Source organism: Triturus cristatus, chromosome 9 (assembly GCF_964204655.1).
Source record: "Triturus cristatus chromosome 9, aTriCri1.1, whole genome shotgun sequence".
Lineage (NCBI taxonomy): Eukaryota > Metazoa > Chordata > Amphibia > Caudata > Salamandridae > Triturus > Triturus cristatus.
This window is the reverse complement of record NC_140592.1, coordinates 1,137,508,673-1,137,530,109: the sequence shown is the minus strand read 5'-3', so window position 1 is coordinate 1,137,530,109 and position 21,437 is coordinate 1,137,508,673. Positions and strand designations below refer to the sequence as shown.

Below are 21,437 nucleotides of genomic sequence, written 5' to 3'. Positions count from 1 at the left end.
TGAGGGCATGGGTGACCGTCTTTCTGGACTTTGTGGGGATGCACTTGAAGATCTTTCGGAGCAGGTGTAGCGTGTGGAAGCAGGATGATGAGACCGCGTTGATCTGGCGGATCATGGTGAGCGAGGAGTCCAGGATGATGGTGAGCTTCCGCACGTGGTCTGAGGGGGTGTTCCAAGCGCTGCATGCCACCAGGAGTCGACCCAGGTAGAGGGGTGGAGCCCATTATGAGGATTTCGGTCTTCTCTGAGGTGAGCTTGAGGCAGTTGCTCTTCATCCAGACCGTAACAGCCTTTATCCCATCATGAAAGTTATTCTTGGTGATTGTGGGTTCATTGGTGAGGGAGAGAATCAGCAATCAGCTGGGTGTCGTTGGCATAGGAGACAATGTTGAGTCCATGTTCTGACGATGGCTGCGAGCAGGGCCCTGTAAATGTTGAAGAGAGTGCGGCTCAAGGAGGAGCCCTGAGGCACTCTGCAGCTGATATCTATGGGTTCCTAGAGGAATGGGGGTAGTCTGACTCTCTGTGTTCAGCCAGTGAGGAAGGAGCGGATCTACTCCACGGATGCTGGCGTCATGGAGTTTTGTTCATAGGGTGCAGTGGAAGACGGTATCAAAGGCCGCCAAGAGGTCCAAGAGGATGATGGCTGCAGTTTTGCCTCGGTCAAGGAGGGCGCGGATGTAGTGTGTGAAGGTGATGAGGGTGGTCTCGGTGCTGTGGTTGCTTCAGAAGCTGGATTGAGAGAGGTTCAGGATGTAGTTCGCTTGGATGATCTTGGAAAGTTGGGCGTTGGTGGCCTTTTCGAGGACCTTGGCTGAGAAGGGGAGAAGAGAGATGGGTCTGTAGTTTGTGAGGTCTGTCAAAATGGCAGAGGGTTTCTTCAGCAAAGGGTTGATCTCTGCACGTTTCCAGTCTTCTGGGAAGGTGGCGGAGTTGATGGAGCAGTTGATGGTGTGGCAGAGTTCAGAGGCGATGGTGGTGCCTGTTCTGTTTAAGATGTGATGCGGGCAGGGGTCCGAGGGTGCTACAGAGTGGTTCCTGTTCATAATCTTGACGGTGTCATCCTCGGTGAGGGGGTCCAGCTGAGTAGGGTTTGTTGGGGTCCAACATCATAGGGTGCGGTAGTTGTGGATGGGGTGGGAGCATCTTGGATATTGAGGCTGTCGCAGCTGTCATATATCTCCTTGATCTTGCAGAAGTAGATGCCGAGGTTGTTGCAGGGGTCTTGGAGGGGGGATGTCAGCTGTCTCTGTGCTGGGTCTGGTGAATTATTTGACTATGGCAAAAGGTTCTTTACTATTGAGTGCTACTGAGTGCTATTGAAGCCCCAATCCACTGATTTGGTTGTAAAACAAGCTTTGGCAAAGCCAATAGGTCTCGCCTTTGGGATCCACTGACTTTCCCAATACTTTTTGGTGAGCTGCACAGCACTGGTAAAAAGCAATAATTTGTGCTGGTGCTGTTTAGGATTGACAAAAAACAAGCAATAACGCAGCTACTGTTGGCGGCCGCACAATTCTGTGGGTACCACACATGTGTGTCTCTCAAACAAACGAGGGGATAGAGGGTTTATAAATAATACTAATTATTATTTATTGAGGTCCAGCATACATGCCCAACAGACAGTGAAACAGAATAGGTATGCAGTTCCTAGTGGTGTCGCAGAGTGTGGTAGAAAAACAAAAAGGTGCCAAGGTGAAGGTGTTGAAGTACGCAGGAGAGAAAATCACTCCTTGTGGAAAGGAGACCCTCACACACCCAACAAGCGGGTGTCTTGCTTCATCATCGGGTCTTGCTCCTTATCGGGCCGGCGGTGCAATGCCCGATCAGGCACCCAAATGGGGCCTTCTTAACGGAGATCTTTTTTTCCAATACCGATGGGTGAGGTGTGTAAGGGGTTCCTGCTACTAACTAGTGTAGGTGCGTGTGAGGTGTGAGATAAAACAGGAATAGGTGATCCACTCAGAACTAATTTAATAAAGTGTGGTCACTATCCTGATTAAAACCAAAGTGAAACGCACATTCTCACCTTTAAGTGTATGAGTTAATGTGCTAAAAGGGTCAACATGTTTCTTGCCTGGTAATTCATTAATTGGCAATTCTTCAGGACCGAAATTTGAGCTACCTACACTTTTTTGGTGATGGTCACAGCCTCAAGGAGGTATCAATGGTGACCACGCGTACAGCACCCTAAAAATGTGTGGTACCAATAGTTATATATCACAACCTGCGAAATAAAAGAAAAGGATTAAAAGTATTGCAATTGGAGATAACAATACAGTGACGACAACACGAGATATCAGGGTTGCTCTAAACAGTGGATTCAATTTGATAATATCAAACGTCAAACGTGACATGCATCAACTGTGAGCAAACGTGTAAAGGACACACTTCAAACAAGCAGCAGTAAGAAGTACACTGGATAGACCCAATGCAGGTAGAGCTCACTGATAAGGAGCAGTGCAAGGTAACTCACCCTCATTAGGCTGTGGTGATATTGAGACCAAAGTGGGAGAGCACTAGTATTATAGTGTCCTAAAAGGTAAAATACAGATAAAACACATGAAAAATACATGAAAAAAGCTGCATTGCACCGAACCACTAAGCATAGTGAAACCCTCGATGCCAGCGGTAGGCTTACTTCAACTGTGGTTGTTCGAGGATGGAACGGCAAATGATATTGAGCAAGTGAAAAGTCAACGGAGGAATAAGTGCACTCCACCGTTGTATTCCACCAGCTTCACACAGATAATGGAGAACCTGTATCACAGTAAGAGTGAAAAATACCCCCATAGTCAATCCGCCTGCTCATGTCAAACCAGTAAGTATCAAGATGCTTTTACAAGGGGTCGCCAACGCGCATAGACATTCATCGGGACTCGGAAAGTGGCGTGTTAAATGTGTCGCCCCCAGTCCCTGAAAGATTCCAGGGGACCGTAATGACAGCCTGCAAACACACACCCCATTCAGATCCCCGAACGGTGGCGTAGCTGCCTAGAGCGATCGTAGGTACCTAAAGGTATGTCGCCTTATAAACCTCAAAGCCCGTATTTACGGGGGTGGTGGGACGAGCGTTGCAGTACTCACGATTCCGTAGTTTGGAAAACTCCGTAATCCTACCCCCTCTCTCTCCACCAAGGTACGGTCTCACAGGATAGATGGCTGGCGTCCATGTGTAAAGAAGACCGCACGCTGGCGGGGAGCAGGGAGGAGTAGGGCGGGACTTCCGTTTAGGCCCAGCGGTCTGCGCGGGTACTAAAAAGCTATACCGCTAACCTCGGAACTGTAGAAACTGTTCCTATTTGGGGCATACCACACTTCTTTCTCTCTTTCTCCCCCCTTTTTAATGGTTTCCTTGTCCCCCTCACGGTGCTAGGCTGTCTCCGTTTTCCTTTTCCCATGAAACCATGTGAATGGGAGCCTCTCGCGGACGTAACCATGGCGACAGTGATCGCGCTCGCACAGCACATGCGCTTCATTCGAGGGAGGTTAGCGGTATAGCTTTTTAGTACCCGCGCAGCCCGCTGGGCCTAACCGGAAGTCCCGCCCTACTCCTCCCTGCTCTTCGCCAGCGTGCGGTCTTCTTTACACATGGACACCAGCCATCTATCCTGTGAGACCGTACCTTGGTGGAGAGAGAGGATGTAGGATTACGGAGTTTTCCAAACCACGGAATTGTGAGTACTGCAACGCTCGTCCCACCACCCCCGTAAATACGGGCTTTGAGGTTTATAAGGCGACATACCTTTAGGTACCTACGATCGCTCTAGGCAGCTACGCCACCGTCTATGCGCGTTGGCGACCCCTTGTAAAAGCATCTTGATACTTACTGGTTTGACATGAGCAGGCGGATTGACTATGGGGGTATTTTTCACTCTTACTGTGATACAGGTTCTCCATTATCTGTGTGAAGCTGGTGGAATACAACGGTGGAGTGCACTTAACCCTCCGTTGACTTTTCACTTGCTCAATATCATTTGCCGTTCCATCCTCGAACAACCACAGTTGAAGTAAGCCTACCGCTGGCATCGAGGGTTTCACTATGCTTAGTGGTTCGGTGCAATGCGGCTTTTTTCATGTATTTTTCATGTGTTTTATCTGTATTTTACCTTTTAGGACACTATAATACTAGTGCTCTCCCACTTTGGTCTCAATATCACCACAGCCTAATGAGGGTGAGTTACCTTGCACTGCTCCTTATCAGTGAGCTCTCCCTGCATTAGGTCTATCCAGTGTACTTCTTACGGCTGCTTGTTTGAAGTGTGTCCTTTACACGTTTGCTCACAGTTGATGCATGTCACGTTTGACGTTTGATATTATCAAATTGAATCCACTGTTTAGAGCAACCCTGATATCTTGTGTTGTCGTCACTGTATTGTTATCTCCAATTGCAATACTTTTAATCCTTTTCTTTTATTTCGCAGGTTGTGATATATAACTATTGGTACCACACATTTTTAGGGTGCTGTACGCGTGGTCACCATTGATACCTCCTTGAGGCTGTGACCACCACCAAAATAGTGTAGGTAGCTCAAATTTCGGTCCTGAAGAATTGCCAATTAATGAATTACCAGGCAAGAAACATGTTGACCCTTTTAGCACATTAACTCATACACTTAAAGGTGAGAATGTGCGTTTCACTTTGGTTTTAATCAGGATAGTGACCACACTTTATTAAAATAGTTCTGAGTGGATCACCTATTCCTGTTTTATCTCACTCATTTCACACCTCACACGCACCTACACTAGTTAGTAGCAGGAACCCCTTACACACCTCACCCATCGGCATTGAAAAAAGATCTCCCTTAAGAAGGCCCCATTTGGGTGCCTGATCGGGCATTGCACCGCCGGCCCGATAAGGAGCAAGACCCGATGATGAAGCAAGACACCTGCTTGTTGGATGTGTGAGGGCCTCCTTTCCACAAGGAGTGATTTTCTCTCCTGCGTACTTCAACACCTTCACCTTGGCACCTTTTTGTTTTTCTACCACACCCTGCGACACCACTAGGAACTGCATACCTATTCTGTTTCACTACCACACATGCGTGAGCAAACAGAATGACACGGGCGCCATTTTCTTTCCTTTTTGTTTGACGGATCTAAGGTGGCAGGCTCAAAGTCTTTTGTGGAGAGCCAGCATCCATTTGTGAGTTTGCTCTTCAAAAAAATATATGTTTCAAAATATATTTAAAAATAGAATGGTAGAAGTGGTGGGGCATTAGAGAAGTGGTTGTGGGGAGGGAGTTGTCAAAACGCCACTGAGAGTGGGAGAGGGCAAAAGGGATTGAACAGCACATGGTTGTGGGGGTGAAGCGCACATAAGAGATAGGAGCATTGAGCACAGTGGGCTGCAAGGAGAAATACACAAGATAGAGCACACACAGACCAGGAGACCATGGTAGTGGGGAGAGGAACAGGAGAGGGATGGAGCTGGAAAACAAGTACACTCTGATGGAGTGCTTAACTAAAAAAGAAAAGAGCAGTTCCCTGAAATTAAGCAGCTGACGTGCACAAGTCACCCAGTTAAGAGAATGGTAAAGAGGCTATGCTCCAAGGGTGGGACAAACACAAGATGGACCAAGGAAAGCCATCAGATAAAAAGCAAGCAAATAATGGGAGTGGCAACAAAGTAGACCCACTGTAAGCAAATGCGGGCTGTATGTCTCTGTAAGTTCTTGTTAAGTCCACAATAGGTCTTTGCCAAACCATAGACTCCATCTAAAAGGACAATGGGGGACATAAAGAGAGTGATGCACAGAAGAAGCTGTAAGAAAAAGAGATAAGGGAATGTGGTAGTAAGGCTAATCAACAGTCAGTTGAAAATGTAGGGTAGCAGGCTGTTACATTGATGTTAATACTTAAGTACGCTGTATGAGGTAGTATCGGACCGAAAAATAACAGGGGAAAAGAAATTATTGTTTTATAGGCCTGGTGCCTTCCTCTACATCAGGGGTCTTCAAACTGGGGGGTAGACCTGCCTAGGAGAGCCTTAACTGATCCCAGGTGGGGGTGAGCATGCTCTGGTTAAAAGAAGCATTATGCTGATAGCAGTGCTTTCTTTTAAGCTGAAATCAAGTGATCAGCAGTAAGCCACTCTGTAATGGGCCAATACTAACATATTTTGTCATTTATACCTTGTTGGGAGTATGTGTCAAAAAGGAAGGAACTCCAAATATTGTACAAACCTCCCCACCCCCCTTTCGGATAATCACACTGTGGATATATGTACACGTTAGTAAAGTCTAGCTGACAAGAATAGTATGCTTGGCAATCGTGTATTTGAATGCATTTTTAAAAGATTTAAGAATAACTGTAATGGTTAAACAAGTGTAGAAATATTTAAACACTGCCAATTTAATAGAACAATTGTGAAAAATGATGGGGGCGAGTGGGGAATGATTTTTTAGGTCTCCCCTGAGCCAGCGCATGCGCTGCTCGGAGAGACATTTAGTGTGTGGGCTTTTAAAAGTCCGACCACGCGCTTTTGGCTGGCATAGAGCGTGCGGTTACACGCACAATGATGAGCAGAGGCGCCATCTGGTTTTCCTCTCTCGACATGGTGCGCGCACATCGCACACCACTCGCCAGCCTGCTTTTGCCGTTTGCCATCGCACGCGTACCTCAATTAACTTTCACGCATGTCTTGGCCCCCACTCTGCTCCTCACTCCTTTTTGCATTAAACTTTCAATCAAACCATCCTGCTTGCCTCGCATCTCATTTGTTCAGCTCGGCTCCAGCGCGTGCTAGTTGTTTTCTTCTTGCATTGTACGCGCCTTTGGCACCCTGTACACTGCAGGTAGCTCTAACTTAGCTGCCATTCGCAAGTAAGTAATTTCAATAACTTTGGCCTTCCAATATTTACATTAGAGCTACTATTCGTGCTACTGCTCGTGTACAGTGTTGCCCAATGCTTTCCTGTGCCTTGGAGCCAGGTCTTTGCCCGCCTCAGCGCATAGGGGGAGTGAAGGTGCTCCCGGACATGAGCGCTCCTTGGAATCTGGCATCATCTTGCGCTCCTCTTGTACGCCAGCTGCTCCGCGTGTGCCCTAGAACCAAGTATTGGAGCGCAATTAACTTACATTGAGCACAGCCTGATATAATTCAGTGGTACTGCTCTCGTTTCCTTTCTAGCGTTCTGTTCCAGCCACTGAAGTGTTTCTGTTAAGTGACTGGTGATTGGTCAATCAGCTTGCTTTCCGATGATTTGATATTGGGAAATCAAATCTCTGGTCGGATTGGCTGCAAAGCCTGACTAGTGTTTGCTGCTGCAAAACCAGCTGAAATAACAGTACTTGTTAAAATCCGTACACAGGTATTAGCAAGGCAAAGTTAAAATTATGCAATATGTTTTACAACTTTATTCTGACCAATGCGTTGCTTCTCGTATTAAAAAATTCAAGATGTATATATTTTAGCTTCCTTTCTTGCTTAACAAGGTGAAAAAAAACTAAAATGGAAAAAATTCTTCTAACATTTGACAACTAACCAATGGCAATTGATGGAGCTAAATAAGATCCCATTAGGAAACTATCCATATCAAATAACTGCTTAGGCTCTGAAGGACAGAGAAACATTGCCCATCTACCGGCACTAACTCCTCCGCTGCCATTCACACCTCGGCCATGTCACAGCTCAGGTGTGCCCCGTGTGTGGTTGTATTTCAGCAGAGGGTGTTGTTGGCTCAAGCCCCATGTGTGGCTGCCTTTTGGCACATGGTGTTGTTGCATCTCGGCATAGGGTGTCATTCGCTCGAGCCCAGTGTGTCGTTGTATCTGCACTACGCTCGTCGTTGGCTTGTGCCCAGTGCCTCGTTGGATTACCCTCAGCCGTTCTCATAAATCCCACACTCAGCCGCCATGGGTGTGCGAGGAACCGCTCTGGCTTTGCTCCTTCTCGTGGGCTTCGTCTTAGGTAAGCGCAGCTCGACCTACTTATTTTATCCACTCTCAGGTGGCTTACCTGTTGAGTATTTAGACCCGAACTGCTTGGCAATGGCCGGTGAGGAAGCACAGTGATGATCTGAAGAGGGAAATGACGTTGAGCAGCCAACATCTGAAGCTGATGCAATGAAAAAGCGCTTCGACGCCTTGTGAGGGGAAGTAAGCGCTTTAATAAATGCAATTACAATACAATGCTTGCCGATTAGATGTCTGCAGGCAAGTGTCCTTTCTGATACACTACGGGCACATGTACGGTCGGTGCTCTATTTGACACCAGAGATCAGCCAAAAATCAAGCAACCAAAACAACATTCGAGCGCCCTCTCTGAACAATATCTTCCAAGCGCTATCACCTGTTAGCGCTATAAACACCCTAATAGTGTTATAATTATAAACCGTTGGGCCCCATGCACACCCTGGACAATGCACACCAGAGGATTTGGAGTAACAACTAGAGCTACCGACTTTGGAACTGGGGTACCAGATTCGAGTCTCGGCGTCAGCTCAACATCTTGTGATTCTGGGCAAATCACTTAATCTTCCCATGTATACCAAGAATGAATGTGCCCTTATGTAATGTAACTGGTGCTTATATAAAGCGCTCAAATACCTTCGGCCGAGTTTGCGCTATATAAAACTGAAAAAAAAAAGCCGCTGATACCCAGCTGGAGAATATTACATCTCTGGGTATTATTTATGAAAATCGACGCGCATCTTTCGTGTACGCCATCTCGTGATGTTTTATTATTTACAGCGGTTCTTTAAGAGTTTGGTTGGCGTTGATGATCTTATAAAAACAACTTTTAATGTACATTTTAAGATGCAACACAATAGAAGAGTAAGATAACGTCACGCCTTCGAATGAGTACATCTTATAGATTTATGTGTCCATTTTTTTTAAACGTGCACTCTGTTATGCAAGGAAGATATAAGAGCATGCCATTGACTTTCGCTCACATGTGCCGTGCATTTAGTAAATAAAATAACTGTCATTCAAATTAACACCAACTACACGAAGGTCAAAATTCCTAAAAAAAATTGTTTTTAACAGAATTGACAATTTAAAAACTCACCACCATAATGGCATGTAGACCTACACAAGCTTTCAGTGAGGGACGATAAGCAGCAATATAAGTGATAAGGAACAATAGGCAATATTTTAATTATGTGCTGGTAATCAACACGTTCGCTAAAATCCTGCATGCTGTTGCATCCATGCTCCCTTGAGTGAGCAAATTTACCCAGGGACAAGAGATTCTTTCTAACTGAGCAGTATGCAACAATATGCAACTTTTACAAAAATCCGGCAAATTGCTTGGGCCCAAGTTTTAAAGGATATTTCCACGCTTAAGTCAGCCTTCCACTCATAACTTAAGCCTGTGTAAATTACGCAAGAATCACAGGAATGCAAAATAAATGCCCATCTTTTTTTAGGCGTGCTTAACTTCTGCACAAACAATTTTTATTATCCTTCTTTACAATTGGGACCATTCAGAGGACATGTATGAAGATTGACCTGGGAGATTTCCACACATATCATGAAATCTCACGCAGGTGTAATTTGGTGAGTAGTCACGCGCACATGAAAACTAGTTCCCCGCACTTTTCAGCACAGCATAAAAATCTAGCGTAGGTCCCACTGACATTTGGTAAAGTGCACAAGGAAAAACTGGTGGTGCAGTGGATTGTTTCTTTGTGGATGATGGTGATTTCACATTACGAGTTTGTTGATACTGCCTCGGTGTGCTATCTTGTAACTGTTAGGCATTGCTGGGGTAATGTTGGGCACGGATGCAGGGTTGAGCCAGGTCTCGGTGAGCAAGATGACATCGGGGGTGAGGGAGGTGATGATGTCCCAGATCTTGGTGGTGTGCTTAAAAGGTGATCATGTGTTGAGCAGGAGGCAGTGGTGTTCTTCTGAAGTGGTTGCTGTTGGTGTGGTGGTGGTTGTCGTGGTGCAGGTGCTCTGGTGTTGTAGGAGAATAGGCAGTGCTGGCAGGAAAAAGGTCCTACTGTTGATTGTGGAGAGGTACGGCAGCAGTTATTGTTGCGGAGTCTGGGGTCCTGGGATCAGAGCTCGGATGGTGGTGCTTCTGCGAGTAGTAGGAGAGCAAAGGTTCCTGGTGCTGGGAACAGTCCAAGTGTGGACGGACGCAGACGGGTGTGCCTTTGTCACACCGGCAGTGTGCCCACTGCATGTTGCCATGCTACAGCCTCTATTAAGTAGGTCCTGGGAGGAGTGCTTGAAGGCGGTGGGTGGGGCTGGTGAGGGCAGGAAGCATAAAGGAGATGCGGCTGAAAAAACAAACAAATTAAAATAGAGGCAGTACAAAACTAAACAAGTTGAACAAAATTCAACAAGGATGAGTTAAACAAGGTTAAGCACAATAACAAGTAAAAAATCCAGGGAGGCAGCGAAGCAGCAAAGGGGGAGCTCTCACACAGGACAGGATATGAACAGCAGTAGCAGGATACGAAATCCGCCAGCAGCCGCTCGCTCTCTTTTAGTTCATTGTTGCAGTAGGATTTTTGGCTCAAGTTACTCTTAATTACTCAAGCGAGTGTAATCGCGCCCCTTCGGTAATTTTGCATCATAAGACTATTACATAATTACTTAAATTACTCTGATTACTAATTAACCAGAGTAATTTTTTACTCTCCAAGTAAAATGATACTCGGCTGACTATAATTAAAATTTCTCCAAGGCCTATTTGAAGCCAAACAATGACAAGCAGTGGGTGGGCTGCAGGCCTTCGTGTGTTCTTGGTAAGCTGACAATGTGTTTTGTAGCCTAAAATACCTACTTTGAGGTGCAGTGGATCCTGCACAACTCTGGGTTCCAGTGTCACTGCACATGCTGCACTATTGATAGATACACCCATGAAATGAACTTAAAATAATATATATGGAGACATTTCTGAAGACAGAATACTTGGTACAGGAAGGGAAAAGGTTCAGGGGTAAAGATAGTAGTTTATTAGGTCTCGCCTGGCGTTAGCTGCGCATGCGCTGCTCTCGTCATGCTAGGGCCTTCTGGAATCAATACGGATTCCATGTGCATGCGTACGGGGGGACAAAATGTGCACGTGTATGGACAAGAGATGTGCACGCATGCGCATGGCGGCATGCTTTCGCTTTCCCTCCCTCCCCTCATCGGGCCCCTCCTTCTTCCATTGTGTGAAGGCTGAAGATTTGGCATGCCCTTGACCAATCTGTTATCTCGCTGGCTTGAATTTCGAATGATGTCAGCAGTGGAATGTTCAGTGAAGCCAGCATTCTGCCCTAGATGGTCAGTGTCTGCGGGGATGTATTGTCTGCATGTGATTATATACCACGTTCAACTGTGAACAATAACCGGAGGATAACTTTTTTTTTTAATTTAACAACGGGGATATCACTAATGACGAACCTGTTCTTGGCTGCTTGTAGGCATGCACGTAAACACACGTATACGAGGTAGATTCTATGTATTTGACCAATCTGTTATCTCGCTGGCTTGAATTTCGAATGACGTCAGCAGTGGGAGGTTCAGTGAAGCCAGCTATCTGCCCTAGATGGTCGGTGTCTTGGAGTCTCTCCTCGCTGGTCCGCTTCTCTCATGGGTGTCCTCTGTCTTCCATCACGTGCCTGTTTTCTCCTCAAGCTCCTTCCTGCCTTTCCCCCGCTGGCATCTGTCTTCACTCCTTCGCCGTTTGTCCTACTCCTGCTTCGTGTGCCTCTTCTCTTCAGTTGTAGTACAGTTTAACCCCAGTAATAGACCATCACGAGGCAATGCGCTACCAAACAGCGTGTTCGAGGTTCCAGAGACACGATGAAAAGATGGTCCTTTTTCAGGTCCTTTATTCCAGTCACAGGGTTCAAATCAGTTGTGAAGATTACGACAGAGCACATTGAAATTAAGTATTCGACACAGTTATGTGCCTACCACAGTGAAGATCCTTACTTTCCTCACACTTACAATGTTATCCTGGAAAAACAAAACAAAAAAAAAACAACTTCCCACTCCAGCCCAAAGACTGGCAGCAAGGACAAAGCCACAATTGGCCTTGTCCATTACTTATTATCTTATTGAACAATAATGTTATTTACAGGACAGACCATGGGGGAATTTGCTGGTTGGTTGCAATCTCAGCATTTTTAGAGGCCTTATGTGAGGTTACAAATCTAGAGCCGTAATTCTGATGGAAGTAAGGAGGCTCATTAGTGCTTACAGAGAATATTCCATAAGGGTTTCTAGAATAAGTTGCAGCAAAGGGTCTCATCACTTCTATAAAAGCTGGTCTGGTATGGATGACGTAGCCTGGCGAAAGAGGGACTCTGCAGACCACCCAGGAACAAAACAAGCATTTGCAATGTAATAGGTCTCGCATTTATGCGAGTTTAAGCTATTTCCATTGTAAATGACAATTTGTTTTATTTAATTTTCAAAAAACAAAATATAAATAAAAGGCATTGTCATTTACAATGCCAATAGCTGAAACTCGCGTAAATGCGAGACCTGTTGCATTGCAAATGCTCGTGTTTTCAAATGATGGCTATTAAATCTATGATCAACATTCAGTAGTGAGAAAGAACAGGAAAAGTAGTAGAGAAAGATAACAAAAAGAGGAGAGGCTGTGGTTGGATTTTGGCCATCTACTTTATACATACACTACAGTCCCATCACGGACTAATTGAAAGCATCCTTAATAAGCGTCTATCAGCTTCTTGAAGATGGAATAGTTTGGTTGTCATCTGTTGAGAGTGTTGAGCGTGTGCCAAGGTTTTGGACTTTGGATGACAGAGTTCAACATCAATGTTTTTTGTCTTTCTTTGAGCATAGCATGCCTGTGATAATCAGCTCGCCTTAGAATTGTGTGTGTTTTAATATTTTATGCAGTGTCAAGCATCCACACGGTTTGTGAGTAGCAGAGCAGTTCTGTGGGTCAACAGAATGGATTTCCCCACAAGGACATATGCCTTGCACAGTGTGATATCTCATACAAAGCATGCACAGATTGGGTTATCAAGCGATCGCCCATTGCGTGTTGGCATTGGAGATGACTGATCAGAAATTAAGCAACATTTGGTCATTTTTAATGTAAGTGCTCTGCTTACAGGTGTAAAATGTGGCATCCGTAAAATATTCTCAGCCCTCTTGAACCGAATACGCCTGGTTTCATTTCAACCGCAAGTGTGAGAATACTTTAGGCAAGTGGGTTGTCTGGGTCATCTTGTGGGTAACTCAACACAATTTCAATAAAACTTATGGGAGGCAGGAAATAAAAGTACATTGCTGCCCTCTGGTGCAAGGTCACCTTCAGAGGTCCTACCTGTTATTCAGTTGCACTTTTCATTCTGGGACATGTTGGCCATCAATAGAAAAGGAAGCACGAAACTACAAGTATCAGGAAATTCTGAAGTTGATCTGGATATCACAAAGCCATTTGGTAGCTCTAATGACTAGTTGGCAGCTTTAATGAAAAGTGTAACTATTTCATTTTTTTGAGTTCCGTATGGTGTTTTATAAAAATATTTATGGTGTCATTGTGCTTCCTCATCAGAAAAATTAAAAATTGTTGGATGGAATGCTTGACTATTTCAGGCATTAGCAGATAATCTGGGCCACAGTCCAGTCTATTGTCTTTTGAGGTCACACCTGCTGTTGAAAAATACCTATTGTTTACAATACCAATATGTAAAGCAGACTTGGGGTGAGCCCATTAATTAAAAAATAATTGGCTCTCTTGTTAAGCATAATTGCTTGATTCTCATTCAGTGGATTTTATCCTTCTTCTTGTATTTCCAGCTCCCTTGGTGCATGGCTTATTTACCATCCTTTTGATTACATAACATGTATCATACAGATGATGTAAGGGAACGACTTTTTAGATTTCGCCTACTTGACACAGGATGCACTGTCTGTTGCGAGGCGTATTGTGAGCTTACAGTGTGCTTAGAGTCTGCCCACTGTTTACCATTGGTTGGCTTATTGTCATTCTCTTTTGCATGCTTCTTATTCATCAGCTTGTGCTAGTTTTCCATTCTCTTCTTATCTTTGTCCCTCCCCTGGAACATGGACCCATTACTTGTGTCGTTCCACTGTTCATTTTTCAGGCAATCCTTTTTAGGTCTCGGCTAGCGAAGGCTGCGCTTGCGCAGTCTCGCTCGCGAGATTTAATGACTTGGAGAAGAGGGGCTTGAACGCCCCTCTTCTCCCCTGTTCTCCATTGGCTGGCCTCTTAAATGCTGGCCAGCCACTGGAGAAGAGGTTAGTCACTCTGATTAGGCCCCGTCCTTTTCGGATCGGGGGGCGTGTTTTTTGCAAGAAGTCTCAAGGAGGAGATAACAGCAAAACACGCCCCCGAATCCGAAAAGGACGCTGCGTTTCTCCGAGGCATTTCTGCTCTGCCTCGGAGAAAGGCGGTGGTGTCTTCCGGTGCCCTCGGCTTGTTGTGTTTACTCCCGCATGTACAGACTCACCCTCACTAACATGATAATAAATCCCAGTTAAATTAACTAATACAAATTAAAATAACTAATAAAAGTTCACGCTAACGTTTACGATAATTATCACCCAATCCGAATCACTGCTCTCGTAGTTCATTCTCATAAACACGGTGACGTAGCTAGTCTTCAAACACAGCTTGTGTCTGGAGCCGCCCCTTTTCGCGAAAGCCCGGGCTCATACATTGACAGCGCCAGCGTTTACCATCACTGCTTTATTTACCAGCTGACAAAACACAAAGTTCGACTGTTCCTCGTGGTAAAAGTGCCAAAACAAAACTACAACCCCCAGCATCGCCTGGAAACAGACGGCTGGGCAGTTCTAGTAAATATACGTCAAGATGCACGACGGGAAGCGTAGTGTCTTCTTCGTCTGTCATTACAAGGGCGTGAAAGCTGCCGAGAGGCCGACGGCATTCACGGAATTTCAAACACAGAAGTAGGACATGGACTGTGGCACTCCTGGTGTCGCGCATCTGAACGTAAGCCTTCCAGGCAGCCATTTCCTAATGTCACTTGTAGGGTGAATATTGTGTTCTGTCTCGAGAGAAACTATATTGTAGTTCAAAAAGTTCTAAAAATATCACAACGTTGACTAAATATAAATATCTTACAAAATTTTATGAATATGATTTACCAAAATTTAAAGACATTATGGAAATATTGCTAGCCTTAATCTAAGCATCGAATTTAGAAAAAATATAAAAATAAAAAGAACGCATCATCAGGATACATGTGCATATATTCTGCTTTGAAGCAATGTTTTATGTTTTTGTATCTAGAAGGTACCATGGACATTTCAAGATGGAGATCTTATTGACGTTCTTTGAACTAGGGGTTGGTTCAGTTACATTGGCTCGTGTTACTTTTGTGTCTATGAGTGTAGGAATGCGTAATGACGTTACTGAGGTAACGCCCCCCCCGCTTCATCTCCCCCCACACTCCCCTACTGCATTCACTCTAGTTACCAATGTACACACACCACACCCCTCTCAAATGCATAGCGCTTTACACGTGAGTCCTGACAGCCCCCCCCCCACACACACACAGACTTGGGGGTCGACGTGTCCTACAAAGAGGGAGGCTGTGCTTACCTCAGCCCTCGGAACGGCGGAAAACCAGGCATTAGATAACCACAGGCGATGGTTGGAGGGGGCGAGGGGTGGGGGCGCGAGGGATGGGAAGAGGGGGTGAAGAGGGTCACGAAGGAGCTGCCTCGGCCCCCTGCTCCCAATGCCCCAAGCCTTGAAAACAAAGCACGGCCCAATGTAGAAGGCAGGCACCCTAATCCCAACCCCCATTTACTCCAACAGCGCAGAAAGCGAATCACCTCAGAGCAGCCGCGCGCAGGTAAAATACGAGTATGTAAAAGGAAAGAACTTTCAAAACCCAAATTCACTTTTTTTAACGCAGTCTGTAATTAGAGAGAAAGATTGGGATCCCAGCAGCTTTGATTTGGAAAGCAAGAGAGCGTGAACGGGGACAGTGTATAATTTGGAGAAAAATAAAAGTCTTACCTTTGAAATACAACGGCTATAACAGCAGCCGGTGCAAACAAGCACTGCTCGTCTTCACGTGAACACGGAGGGGCAGAGGGAATTGTTCATCTTTATGGAGGTGAGGGGGAGACTGAGGGACAGAAGAGGCCACGATAATACAAGGGCACCAGTGATTCACACAGCGAGAGCGCACACTCCCAGGGTGCACAACTTCCATCTTTCGGGCAACCACATTGTAAAATAATTAAACTAGGACGAAGCAAGCACAGAATAAAAAAAGTTCAGACTCCAACCACATCCACCATTAATTATAACACAAAAGGTGATGTCACACAAATCGTATTGACATATTAGTGGTAGGAGCAGCCATACACAGAGTAAAGTCTTCAGAAAGTCGCGAGCGCATTGTACACGAACCATGTGTGACGAATTTTCCGTTCTGCTTTCACCAGTAATTCCCATTTGATTTTAATTTTCGCTCATTTGCGAATGTTTACATTTTCACAATTTCTGCACATTTTGCAAGATTTTACACAACATTAAAATGCCGCCAAGCAATAAATAAAACGCGTACATAAAGTACCTCTATACAGTGACAACATTCATGTATTCTGTAAAAACAAAGTGCTAATAATCTAACCACTTTTTTTTTTATAAACTTGACCTTCCCGACACCCAAAACTGTGTATTGAGATTTAGAAATGGTGGACACGTAACGTGACATATTATAAATAGTCCGGCAAAATAGATGCATATTTATTCCAATTGTAAAACTTAAATTAAAACAAATATACTATTAAATGTTATATATATATATATATATATATATATATATGTATATATCTTTTTTTACATTTTATTTCGGGCGCAACACGAATTCTGTTTTGAAAGTAAACTATGATGTTGCAGAAAGTCTGTAAATGTAGAGACTGCAGTTTCCATAGTTTGAGTATTTATTGTCTATTTAATGAAATCTGTAACTTTTGAAATTATTTTGTTTCGATTGATAAAAAACATATTTGACAAATAATATTCATAATGAAAATAGCCAAGAAGGATGGAGTTCTGGCCTTCTAAATTTCAGATTATAAAAATTATGTTCATTACATAACTGAGTGCCCATCCATCCAGTTCTCAACGCATAAAAGTGTGGCCAATATCCACCGGGCCTACGTCATTAATATGGGTATTTCAGTATTTCTGTCACGAGCAGGATATTTCAGTGAAAGTGGCGTTACTGGTTTAGATTTCAGCTCTTTACATTTTGTACCAAAAAGTTCGTGCAGTGCAACTTCTTTCCTATTTAACTAGCTACTGCCCTTCATAAAAGCCTGTTGTGTGTATTCCCAGGTACCTCACTGCTGGAAAGCACGAGCCGCACTTGATATCTGCTTTCCTGCACCAGACAGGGACCTATTTAATCAACCCTGACGGCCACCGTCTTGTTCCTATCCACCAGACATACAAGCATTTACAATGCAATGGTCTCGGCATTGGTAAAGTTAGAGCTATTGGCATTGCTCATGAGTTATTTTGGTTTATGTTTTTTTGGTTTAAACATTTAAAGAAACGGCATTGTTATTTACAATGTCAATAGCTTAATCTGTGTGTGGGTGCAAATGCAATAGGTCTCGCATTTGAGAGTGATTAAGCTATTGACATTGTAAATAACAATGCAGTTTCTTTAAATGTTTTAAAAACAAAAACATAAACAAAAATAAAGTCATGAGCAATGCCAATAGCTCTAACTTTACCAATGCCGAGACCATTGCATTGTAAATGCTTGTTAATTTTGTTTGAGCACTCCTCGAGAGTGCATGTGTTTTTCAGCTGTTTCAGTGTGCTTCTCTTCCCCCTCCACGCTCCATGTTGCATGCGCTCTCTCTTGCCTGTGTGCTTCTCCTCTGCCCACTCCTGTTCTTCTCTCACCTTTTTACTTCCTCCGATGGTCCCGATTGCTCTCTCTCCCAGTTACGTTGCCCCTTCTGCGCATCCTCCATGCTGCTTGCACCATATCTTTTTTGTTTTTTCCCCTCCCTCCTGTTGGCTCCTCCACCTGATCCTTTGTGATTGTGCTCCCTTGCCTCTGCATTGCTTCAGCCCCCGCGCTCCACATTTCTGTTTCTCTCCAGTATTTTGCTCTTTGCACTTGACTCCTAGAGAATCTAAGGATATTGGGATCTTCTTCACTAGGGAGCAAATGACCAGTCTGACTTTAAGATCAACTTCACCAGGTAACAAATACTGCACTTCTAAAACAGCGTTATAGCACAAAGAGCACTGGGACCTACAGTCATTGTGTGAGGCCTACAAACATTGCCTTGGGTGTCACAGTGGAGGTTGTCAGGCTCTCAAATTTCTTTCACTGTAATGCACGACTCCACCTCCGATTCAACTCCTCCTCCGACTTGTAATACCCACTGTACCCTGACCTCCCAGAGATGCTGCGGGGTGAGTGCTGCCAAAGAGAAAAGTAGCCACTACTTTATTCAGCTCCACTAGTTTTACATGTGACTCTAAGGGCTCTACAGTTTTACATCACAAGTTTTAGCTCTCGCCTACAAGGAGGGGCGGTTCCTCCACAATGGCGGAGGAGCATCGCCCCACTGCCTGGCTCAGAGCCAGGAAACGAAAAATAAAATGATGCACTAGCATCATTTTATTTTTCATTTGCCGGCTCTGAGACAGCTTGTGCAGGGAGAGGCAGGGCACGGGAAGAGTAGTGCTATCTGTACTCCCTAAGTGCGCATATGTGTTTGGCTGGCCATCTCAGGCCGACCAAAACACATATGCGCACTTAGGTTTCTCCAGCCCGGCTGCATTGAACAGCCTGGCTGGAGGAACCCCCACAGACTCCCTGGCCTGAGCGGAGCGTGTTTTCTGCCTGCGCAGGCCAATCCCTGCGCTGCTCTCGTATGAGGAGAGCAGCTCGGGGATTGGATGGGAGTCTGTGATGTGGTCCCAGTGTCTGCTGGAACCAGGAAGAGAAGAGGAAGTGCGACATTGGAGACGGCGGGCACCTTAAGCTAAGTCATTTAAAAAATATATATATATTCTAACACCCCTGCACGTCCCCCTCCCCTTGCCTTCCCCCTCACCTCCACGCTCCTCCTCCCAGATCCCTATACCTGGCCTACCACCCTTTGTTTGTGGCGACCGCCACTGCCTACAAGAAAGATTTTGTGGACCATGGGACTTTAAATGAGCTGTAAAAGGTGAGGTGAGGTTGGTCTCTAATAGGGACCTAAGTAATTAAAGGTGTGGATTAAAATATGTGAACTACAGTCCTTTGTTTTACACTTCATGCTGCCTGACAGCCTTTAGGTGCCTCTTTGTGAGTTTTCTGCTGCTGCATCCAAAGACATCACAGAGCAAAACACATTTTCGGATTTCAGGGGTGCCATCTGGGGTTGTGTTAATTGACTGAACAGTTTACAAGAGTGCTAAGAATGTTTGAGGTAGTCGATGCACAGGATCCCAAGGATGCTAATTGTGGTTGTAGTGATTGAAAAAGATGACAAGTGTGCCAACTGAGGTTTGAGAAGTCGACACAAGAGATTACAAAGGCACCAATTGGGATTCGAGTACTCAATGCAGAGTAGATGACAAGAGAGTCGATTGGGGTTGGAGTAGACCAAGTAAAAGATAGCAAGGGTGCCAATGGGCTTGGAGCAGTCACCCTGATGGATGGCATAGGTGCCGACAGGGGGTTATAGTAGTCGAAGAAGATGATAAGGATGCTGATTTTCCATTGCACAACCAACTTTATGTTTTTTAAGTCCTCGTTCTTAACCAGAGTACATTAAAAGAGAAGTGGCAGGCCCTCATCCATCCCACAGAGGAGCTGTGGTGCCAAGGGAAACAGGGCTGTTTCACTGCATGACATTAACATGAAATGTGACCCTCTGTAATTACACTGGTTAAGGTCAAGTGAAATTTATTGAGGGAGGAAATATAGCATCATCTCACGAGACACTATAAATCTTTGCAAGCGTTGCCCATGGCAATGCACACAATGGGTGCATTTCTTGTACTTGCGTTGCTGTACATTTTCTGTTCCTCTTTCTGCAACCACCAGCTCTCTCTTCTCTCCCTCCCAGACACAACACTCTTGTCATCAGCACTGTGGACATGAGGGAGTTTGGTTTCAGGACGAGTGAGTTAGTCCTGCCCCCGCATCAGTAAATCCAAAGCTGCCATCTACAATCCAGTTAGTAAAATGAAAAGGGAAAATTATACCACTTCACTTGCGTCCCTTATGAAGGTTACCTCCAAAAAATGGGTTTGTTGTGTGGCGAATCAGCTCTTGCAAGGCTTACCTCGACCACAGATCTTTGTAAATATTGTTTTTGCAGTTTTATATAGCGAGAACTTGACTGGAAAGTATTGGAGCGCTTTACATGAGCACCAGTTACATTACACAAGGACACGCCATTTTCTAAGGCACAGGGAGCTAAAGTGATTTGCCTAGCATCACAGGATGCTGCGCAACGCCAAGATTCAAAGCTGGTACCCCACTTCCAAAATCGGCAGCTTTGGCCTATACTCTCCATCCTCATTCATTACAACCTACTGTATTCTGTTATGGTGGGTATATGGTTTCTTAGTCTGAAGCAGAAATCTAAAAATAATATAAGAATAAAAAAATCGTACAAGTGTCTGATTCCTCGACCCTTTTAAGGCTTAGCATCAGTTATGTAGATGTGATTTTTGATTGCACAAAAATGCCGATCAGCGTTCCCTTTTTCAAAGGGCAGGGAGAGATTGTATTTTTAATTTCCATTTAGTTTGGGAACTTGGGGCCTACGGTACTATCTCTTGGGGTTCGAATGTATTTATGGTTGGGGTCTGATGACACAAAGTGGGTAGCATTAGCTGGGAGACGAGAATGGGGTGAGACTAGGTGATGGGGAGGGAATAGTCGAATCCTTGTGGCTCGCTGGACTCTGAAGTGCACACTGAGGGGTTGTAACGTATGATGGGGTATATTTACAAGGGCTTATCGCTGCCAGAGCGTCACTTTTTATGGTTTTCTGCAGGGGATAAGCTCTGCGCCTTATCTACAAGGTGACTTTACGTGGCTTAATGCCGCCTTGTAAATAAGGCCCGTTTGCACCCAGCACTTTGTATGAAAGAGGCAGGCAATGGGTGTGTGGCGGGCCTTCCGCCACAACACCCATTGCTTTTGATTCTGCCAGCAATCACCTATGTACAAGGGTGGCATAAATATGGGGCAGTGCCAAAAATAAGACCAGGGAAAACCTCGTCTTAACCTGGCGAAACAAGGAAAAATTATTAATTTCTTCTTGTTTTTGCAGTTTTTATTGCATTGTGCAGCACACATAGAAACAGCAAATTGTCATTATGGATTATTCATGTGCAGGAAGGTTTCCCTTCATGCACATAAACCATAATTTAAAAATGACGATTTGCAACTTCTATGCGTGCTGCACAAAGCAGCACACATAGAAGTTGCAATTCGCCATTATGGATGGTTTATGTGCAGGAAGGG

General features: G+C 44.8%; 1 protein-coding gene across 2 annotated transcripts in view; it reads left to right on the top strand.

The window, feature by feature from the left end:
- The window catches only part of LTK (leukocyte receptor tyrosine kinase), a 583,144-nt gene that overhangs the window by 78,632 nt on the left and 483,075 nt on the right, over positions 1–21,437 (top strand). The gene's annotated exons all lie outside the window — the stretch shown is intronic.